This window comes from Scyliorhinus torazame, chromosome 14, assembly GCF_047496885.1.
Source record: "Scyliorhinus torazame isolate Kashiwa2021f chromosome 14, sScyTor2.1, whole genome shotgun sequence".
NCBI classification, from domain to species: Eukaryota; Metazoa; Chordata; class Chondrichthyes; order Carcharhiniformes; family Scyliorhinidae; genus Scyliorhinus; species Scyliorhinus torazame.
Genome location: NC_092720.1, coordinates 26,912,751 through 26,922,399, shown reverse-complemented (window position 1 = coordinate 26,922,399; position 9,649 = coordinate 26,912,751).

Here is a 9,649-nt window from a genome sequence, read left to right as displayed (position 1 = left end):
AACATGGATTGACGATTGGCTGTCAGGCAGAAGGCAGAGAGTTGGGATAAAAGGTTCTTTTTCGGAATGGCAACCGGTGACGAGTGGTGTCCTGCAGGGTTCAGTGTTGGGGCCACAGCTGTTCTCTTTATATATTAACGGTCTAGATGCCGGGACTGGGGGCATTCTGGCTAAGTTTGCTGATGATACAAAGATAGGTGGAGGGGCAGGTAGTATGGAGGAGGTGGGGAGGCTGCAGAAAGATTTAGACAGTTTAGGAGAGTGGTCCAAGAAATGGCTGATGAAATTCAACGTGGGAAAGTGCGAGGTCTTGCACTTTGGAAAAAAGAATAGAGGCATGGACTATTTTCTAAACGGTGACAAAATTCATAATGCTGAAGTGCAAAGGGACTTGGGAGTCCTAGTCCAGGATTCTCTAAAGGTAAACTTGCAGGTTGAGTCCGTAATTAAGAAAGCAAATGCAATGTTGTCATTCATCTCAAGATGCTTGGAATATAAAAGCAGGGATGTACTTCTGAAGCTTTATAAAGCATTAGTTAGGCCCCATTTAGAATACTGTGAGCAATTTTGGGCCCCACACCTCAGGAAGGACATACTGGCACTGGAGCGGGTCCAGCGGAGATTCACACGGATGATCCCAGGAATGGTAGGCCTAACATACGATGAACGTCTGAGGATCCTGGGATTATATTCATTGGAGTTTAGGAGGTTGAGGGGAGATCTAATAGAAACTTACAAGATAATGAATGGCTTAGATAGGGTGGACGTAGGGAAGTTGTTTCCATTAGCAGGGGAGACTAGGATCCGGGGGCACAGCCTTAGAATAAAAGGGAGTCACTTTAGAACAGAGATGAGGTGAAATTTCTTCAGCCAGAGAGTGGTGGGTCTGTGGAATTCATTGCCACAGAGGGCGGTGGAGGCCGGGACGTTGAGTGTCTTTAAGACAGAAGTTGATAAATTCTTGATTTCTCGAGGAATTAAGGGCTATGGAGAGCGGGTAAATGGAGTTGAAATCAGCCATGATTGAATGGTGGAGTGGACTCGATGGGCCGAATGGCCTTACTTCCGCTCCTATGTCTTATGGTCTTATGGTCTTAGGGCCAAAGCTTTCGCTTCTCTCATCACACGCCGGAAAATCCTGCTCGGCTGGCGATCGGCGGCACCGCCCACAGCTGCAGACTGGCTCGCTGCCCTCTCGACATTTCTCCACCTGGAGAAGATTAAGTACGCCATCCGGGTCGCAGGAAGGCTTCCTAAACGCATAGGGGCAGTTTGTCGGTCTGTTCCAGAACCAGGCCAGCAACAATGAATAGATAGAGAAACGTGAAAGTTAGAAAGAAAAGGGAGAAGAAAAAGAAAAAGAAAGACAGAGGGGGAATAATAGGAACCCGCAACCCGGGGGCAGGGAGGGGGGGGGGGGGGGGGGGGGGGGGGATGAGGAGAAAGGGCTGGAGGGACGTAAAAGGGAGAACGCGGGAGGGAGGGGGTAACCCATTGGGGAAACACGGCCAAAGCTGACAGGGGAAAAGAAAAAGGGAGAGGGGTAAGGGGAGAGGAAGGGGGGGGGGGGGAACACCCCCCAAAACCGACCAGGGGGAACACAAGGGGGGGGGGGAAGAGATGTGGGAGGGGGTCAGGGAGGGGCTGGCGCGGGAGGGACCACAGGCCGAGCCAGATGGCGGCAGCATGCATATAGAAGAACGTAAGGGCAGGAAAAGACAAACCTTTCTGTAAACAGCTGGCTTGTAATGCAGAACAAGGCCAGCAGCGCGGGTTCAATTCCCGTACCAGCCTCTCCGAACAGGTGTCAGAATATGGCGACTGGGGGCTTTTCACAGTAACTTCATTGAAGCCTACTTGTGACAATAAGCGATTATTATTATATTGTACAATGAATGAACCCGGCCAGCTATGTACATAATTGCTTATAATTTTTTTAAATGCCAATAAAAAGATTTAAAAAAAAAAAGAATTAGGAAACGCAGCAGCTAATTTGCGTACAGCAAGGTCCGGTAAGCAGCTATGTGGTCATGGATTGAAAATGTGGCTCGCAGGTGAGTGATTGAGGGATGGATATTGTTCAGGACAATGGGGAGAACGCCCCTGGTCTGCTTCAGAATTGTGTCATGGAACCTATCAGATCCGCTTGTCAGTGTGGACGGACATTGGTTGGATGGCTCTGAACTGCACGGGAGTGTTAACCTAGATTTTTGTTCAAGGCTCTGGAATGGGGCGATTCCAACCAACAACCTTCTAAGTCAGAAGCAAGAGTCCTACCCACTATAGCTAAATATTGATACAGTCGGACACCACGATGGCCGAGTTGTCATCTTCCACGTCGGTCGCCTGTCGATTCGAGAACAACGTCGACTCACGGACAGGGGGTTCTATCACGGGTCTTCATGTGAGCAAACAGGCCAATTCTCCACCTGGGCAGACCTTTGAGCACATGGGGCGTGACTTCCTTCGAGATGGTGGATACGGAGCACAGGATTTGCTTCCTTTTCTTTCCTTCTCTGCCACCGTCCTGCTTCATGGTTAAGCCGCTGTGACTCAAAGTGTGATGCAGCTGGATGGACAAGTTGTCACCATTTTGAACAATTGGTTGCAAGCTCAACCCGGTCATTAAAGCATGACTTTAAAGCATCTTCTTTGCCCTCACCTGAAACTTTGGCCATTTGACAGTTGAGAAAGGCAGAAAGCGGGTAATTGTAGGCCAGTGAGCTTAACTTCGGTAGCAGGGAAGATGCTGGAATCTATCATCAAGGAAGAAATAGCGAGGCATCTGGATGGAAATTGTCCCATTGGGCAGACGCAGCATGGGTTCAGAAAGGGCAGGTTGTGCCTAACTAATTTAATGGAATTTTTGAGGACATTAACAGTGCGGTAGATAACGGGGAGCCAATGGATGTGGTATATCTGGATTTCCAGAAAGCTTTTGACAAGGTGCCACACAAAAGGTTGCTGCATAAGATAAAGATGCATGACATTAAGGGTAAAGTAGTAGCATGGATAGAGGATTGGTTAATTAATAGAAAGCAAAGAGTGGGGATTAATGGGTGTTTCTCTGGTTGGCAATCAGTAGCTAGTGGTGTCCCTCAGGGATCAGTGTTCGGCCCACAATTGTTCACAATTTACATAGATGATTTGGAGTTGTGTCCAAGTTTGCAGACGACACTGAGTGGTAAAGCAAAAAGTGCTGAGGATACTGGAAGTCTGCAGAGGGATTTGGATAGGTTAGGTGAATGGGCTAGGGTCTGGCAGATGGAATACAATGTTGACAAATGAGGTTATCCATTTTGGTAGGAATAATAGCAAAAGGGATTATTATTTAAATGATAAAATATTAAAACATGCTGCTGTGCAGAGAGACCTGGGTGTGCTAGTGCATGAGTCGCAAAACATTGGTTTACAGGTGCAACAGGTGATTAAGAAGGCAAATGAAATTCTGTCCTTCATTGCTAGAGGGATGCAGTTTAAGACTAGGGAGGTTATGCTGCAATTGTATAAGGTGTTAGTGAGGCCACACCTGGAGTTTTGTGCTCAGTTTTGGTCTCCTTACCTGAGAAAGGACGTACTGGCGCTGGAGGGTGTGCAGAGGTGATTCACTAGGTTAATCTCAGAGCTGAAGGGGTTGGATTACAAGGAGAGGTTGAGTAGACTGGGACTGTACTCGTTGGAATTTAGAAGGATGAGGGGGGATCTTATAGAAACATATAAAATTATGATGGGAATAGATAGGATAGATGCGGGCAGGTTGTTTCCACTGGCGGGTGAAAGCAGAACTAAGGGGCATAGCCTCAAAATAAGGGGAAGTAGATTTAGGACTGAGTTTAGGAGGAACTTCTTCACCCAAAGGGTTGTGAATCTGTGGAATTCCTTGCCCAGTGAAGCAGTTGAGGCTCCTACATTAAATGTTTTTAAGATAAAGATAGATATTTTTTTGAAGAATAAAGGGATTAAGGGTTATGGTGTTCGGGCCGGTAAGTGGAGCTGAGTCCACAAAAGATCAGCCATGATCTCATTGAATGGCGGAGCAGGCTCGAGGGGCCAGATGACTTTCTCCTGCTCCTAGTTCTTATGTTATGTTCTTATGAAAAAACAGGACCTGGGAGGGGAGATGATTTTCAGCCAATCCATCAAAGTTGATTTTGCAGTTTTGCCTGAATGCCTGTGGGGAGGGGCACGAGTGTTTCTTTGATGGTCCTCCCATTGAATCTGCATGATGTGGCAGAGTCATTGCTAACGGAACTTCGCTAGTACTCTCCTTTGCTGCGATTACACAATCCAGGTTTCAACACAGTCCAGGTCTCAATGAAGTAGGTGTGGTGATGACAACTGGTCGTACACTAGGACATTTTAGTTGTACGGAACTTGAGTACTGCTGAAAAAAATAAAAGCTTTTCATCAAAGCTTTTAATCTTGCACTCATCACGACATTCGCAAGAATACATTGTAAGAAAAATCAACAAATTTATACTATGAGAGGGGAGCTTTCAAAAGTTAATTCATGGGATGTGTGGGTCGCTGGCTGGGTCAGCATTTATTGCCCATCCCTGAGGGGATTTAAGAGTCAACTACATTGCTGTGTATCTGGAGTCACATGTAGGTCAGGCCAGGTAAGGCCAACAGATTTCCTTCCCTAAACGACATTAGTGAACCAGATGGGTTTTTACGACAATTGACAACGGTTTCATGGTCATCATTAGACTTTTAATTCCAGATTTTCTTTTTATCGAATTAAAATTTTGGTCAGCACGGTTGCACAGTGGTTAGCCTGCTGCCTCATGGCGCCGAGGTCCCAGGTTCGATCCCGGCTCCATGTGGAGTTTGCACATTCTCTCCGTGTTTGCGTTGGTTTCGCCCCACAACCCAAAGCTGTGCAGGGTAGGTGGATTGGCCACGCTAACTTGCCCCTTAATTGGAAAAAAAATGAATTGGGCACTCTAAAAAATTTTTTTTAAATGTTACCATCTGCCATGGTGGAGTTCGAAACCTGATCCCCAGAGCATTATAACCCTGGGTGTCTGAATTACTAGTCCAGCGTCAATATCACCACACCACTGCCTCCCCTAATGCCATAGAGAATGCACCAGTTGACGGTGATTGACAGTTAACTGCCAAACATTGTTTGAGATTCTTCATGGCAATGCCTCCACTTGCCAACCAATCAGCACCCTCCTCTCATTTGTTGATTTCCCTTACCTTGTATTTTTGCGAATGTCCTGATGAGTGCAAGACGAAAAGCTTTGACGAGAAACGTCTTCTTTTTCAGCAATACTGGGACTTCTGTTGATTTGTGGAAGTCTTTGTTGTCAAACACTCGGTGCTGTAGTTTGCAGAAGGCCGAGCTGGCACAATTGACCCAGTGTTGGATCTCCGCGTCAATGGTGGCCTTTGGAGAAGAGATGCCTGCCTGCACAGCAGAATAATATTACATTTAACAGAACGCAAGCAAATAAAATCCATATAGCATGCTATTTTCTTGGAAATATTTCAAACAGTGTTTTTACCAACCATTTTACAAAATATTCTGGTTTTGCTCCCACAGAAACAAATAATTAACTTTTTTAGTTGTACCGATTAAAGTGAAGCAATAAATTATGCTTTGGATCATTTTACCCATAGACTATGGTGATTATATTTTTCTCCCTCTCTCTCCCTTTTGGAAAAGTTCCCAGAGCAAAATAAGCTTCCCTACGAAGTACTTGGGTGGGAAAAGATTTATTACAAAGAGCAGATGTTTTGAATTTGTTTTGCAGTGAATTTGATGGTGCAATAGGACTTACACTAATAAACCCATATATGGGGCCCATGGAGCAGAGTAGCAGGCGGGAAGGAGCAGACTATTTCAGAGATGTCCCATTTTACCCCAAATCCCATGTTAACTCGATTCCTCTTCACCCCGATCTTGCAGAATAATGCACGTGACTGGTATCCATTTCTTTAAAAAGTATTTGTATTGACAAATAACGCCACAAAACCACAGGAATGGTACAGCATAGCAAAAAACGTCTCAACATACATAGATATAGAGGAGGGCAGGGGAACAGCAATACAGTTGGCCCAGTACAATCATTAACCTCAACTTGGCGCCTCTCTACGCATTACCAGAGAACAAGGGAGAGAAGGATAAGGCCACGAAAAGATAGTAAAATGGTGGAGGCCTTCCCACGCAGCCATTTCTCACGACGGCCACGAGAATTCAGGATAAAGTCTTCTGCTTGTCGATCGGGCGCGCATCAGAACATATCACCCCCCAACCCCAGGGGCACCAATAACATGCTAACCATCCTCCCCTCGGATATTAGACCGGTCTGTACCCTTGCAGAATCCAATCGTGGATTATTTAACCCCACAATAACAGAAATAAAAAATTTGTGAGAACACCAGTTCTAAAAGGATATTTTGGAAAGTCCCAAACATAATGGGGTGGGGGAGGCAACAGGATACCAACCTCAGCACAGAATATGTCCCCACCCCCACACCCTCTTGCACTCAGGAGTGAGCAAAGCAAGGATACTCGGAACATATCAAGATTCTATGACTCTGTACATGGCTATGGGCCAAGTTCTGGGATATGGGATTAGAATAGTTATTTGTTTTTGACCGATGGAGACGCGACGGGCCGAAGGGCCTTTTCTGTGCTGTATGACACAGCCTCTTAGAATGTCCCTAACAAGTGTCTTCAAGAAGGGACGTCCCAAGCATAAGGGAGCAACAGGATGCCAACGACAGCACCGGACCTGGCCGAGTCCAGCACACTCTTGCACATAGGAGTCAAAACCCCAGAATACCCAGCACATGCTAGAACTCACCACCTAACCAGCCTCACTCCTCATTAACCACACGCAGGGCAGCGCATCAGCCCCACTGACACAAGAAAATGCAATTCATCCTCAACCGAGAAGACGCCACCACCAGTGAGACGAATCGTCAAGACATCCAGCAATTGGGCATCTTGGAAAGGGACCGATCCCCTCCCCATACAATGAAGGAAACCCCCCCCCCCATAACCCCCAAATTGGGACCTGCCACATCACCTGCCCACCCAGAGAAAGAGGAGAAACCCCCTCCCTGAGGAAAGCCCAAATTAACCAAAATACGTCAGACGCAGACCAGCACTGAACGCCATTGCAAGGAGGAGACTAGGGGGCAGAGCAGTGCTGCCTTAACAGAGACAAAAACACTGCCACCCATGGAAGATCCAACTACAATGAGGAGGACGCTTGGGAAACCACAAATAAGATCCCCAAACCAAAGAAGGGCTCCAAAAGCGCAGATCCACAGCACACAGACTCACTCCAATAAATCAAGCAAGGATCATCGACTCACACCCAAGTGCACGCCGCACATTTATCCCCACTCCAACAGATCCAGAGGCGCCAACAACAAAGAAGAATCATAAGGAGCCCAGCCCTCTCCATAAGGATCCCAGCCCTCTCCATAAGGATCCCAGCCCTCTCTAGGATACATGATCTGTCTGGGCTTCGTAGGAGATAAGCAGGGGTGTCAAGACTCAAAGTAAGCAAAATGCAAAATAAAAACCTGATCAATTAGCTCTAACTGGGGGCTTTCCTCGATCCAAGCAAGGACCTATCCAGCCCCACCGCCCACCACCACACCAACCATCCACCCACAACCCCGCCGTAGTTCTAATCGTCTTTACAAACGAGGCAAGCGGTGTCTAAATTGCAGTCACGCCTCATAAATTCAAGGATTACAGGACATAAAAGAGAGCAAGACTGTGCACAAACCATGCGTCACATTACCAACTCAGTGTGGGTTTTTGCCAGCACAGGATAGTGTGCGACCTTTGCCCTCGTGCTCATATATCGCACACCTTTACAGGAAGCACAGAAGAGAATCCAGTTATTTGATAGAGCAATTTCCCTAATGAGGGCAATAATATGAAATCAACAAGGGAATAAAGTCCAGGATTATTGATGAATTGCAGGAAAATAACACCATCTATGTCACTTGGAAAGGCCAAAGCCATAACAGGATCGTTGAGCAACTCTCAGGATCCTTCAGCAGTTCCATTGAATGAAGGGGCCTTCACCCCTGCCAAGGTGTCACCCTGACATCTCGGCATCGAGAAACCTTGGCCCTGGTCAGGGGAGGGACGCCCAGCCTCCTCTAACCCGTCACGACCAGCATGGAGGACTGGACAACATAAGACCAGTGGTTGGGGCCCCAGGCCTTGAAATCCGGATACAATGTGTTCGCTGAACCTGAAACTTCCACTATTTTCTCAAGGATATTTCGCAGTTCGTCAAATGGCAGACAGGAAATCTCTTTGGATAAGCTGATCCCAAATGCTGAAACTGGCCAGTAGGAGGTGTAGAAGTGCGACCCGCTGAGATGCCATCATCTCCAGTTTCTCTCTTTGAGGGAGTAGCTATGGTCACTGGACTTGTAATCCAGAGACCCAGGGTAATGCTCTGGGGACGTGGGTTCGAATCCACCACAGCAGATGTTGAAATTTGAATTCAATAAAAATCTGGAATTGAAAATCTCATGACCACCGTGAAACTATTGTCAATTGTCGTAAAAACCCACCTGGTTCACTGATTCCTTTAGGAAGGAAATCTGCCGTCCTTACCTGGCCTGGCCTACATGTGACTCCAGATCCACAGCAATGTGACTCTTAAGTGCCCTCTGAAAGGGCCCAGCAAGCCCACTCAGTTCAAGGGCAACTCCCTGTGCCCTGGGATAGAGCATCATTGAAAACAGCCCATTTTCCTAAACAAGAGAGTGTTCCTTGTTAAAAGGTCGGTTTACTGGCAAGGGGGGAGGGGGAAGGGGGAAGGGGGAAGGGGAAGGGGGGAAGGGGGAAGGGGGGAAGGGGGAAGGGGGAAGGGGGGAAGGGGGAAAGGGGGAAGGGGGAAGAGGGGAAGAGGGGATGAGGGGAAGAGGGGAAGGGGGGAAGAGGGGAAGAGGGGAAGAGGGAGGGGGAAGAGGGGAAGGGGAAGAGGGGAGGGGAAGAGGGGAAGGGGGAAGAGGGGAAGGGGGAAGAGGGAAGGGGGAAGGGGGAAGGGGGAAGAGGGGAAGAGGGAGGGGAGAGGGAGGGAGAGGGAGGGGAGAGGGGGGGAGGGGACAGGGGGGAGGGGGGGAGGGGACAGGGGGAGGGGGGGAGGGGACAGGGGGAGGGGGGGAGGGGACAGGGGGGAGGGGACAGGGGGAGGGGGGGAGGGGACAGGGGGGAGGGGGGGAGGGACAGGGGGAGGGGGGAGGGGACAGGGGGGAGGGGGGAGGGGGACAGGGGAGGGGGGGGAGGGGGACAGGGGGAGGGGGGAGGGGACAGGGGGAGGGGGGGAGGGGACAGGGGGAGGGGGGGAGGGGACAGGGGGGAGGGGGGGAGGGGACAGGGGGGGAGGGGGGGAGGGGACAGGGGGGGAGGGGGGGAGGGGAGGGGAGGGGAGGGGGAGGGGAGGGGGGAGGGGAGGGGAGGGGAGGGGAGGGGAGGGGGGGGGGGGAGGGAGGGAGGGAGGGAGGAGGGGAGGGGGGAGGAGGGGAGGGGGGGGAGGGGAGGGGGGGGAGGGGGGGGAGGGGAGGGGGGGAGGGGAGGGGGGAGGGGGGGGAGGGGAGGGGGGGAGGGGAGGGGGGAGGGGGGAGGGGGGAGGGGGAGGGGGGGAGGGGGAGGGGG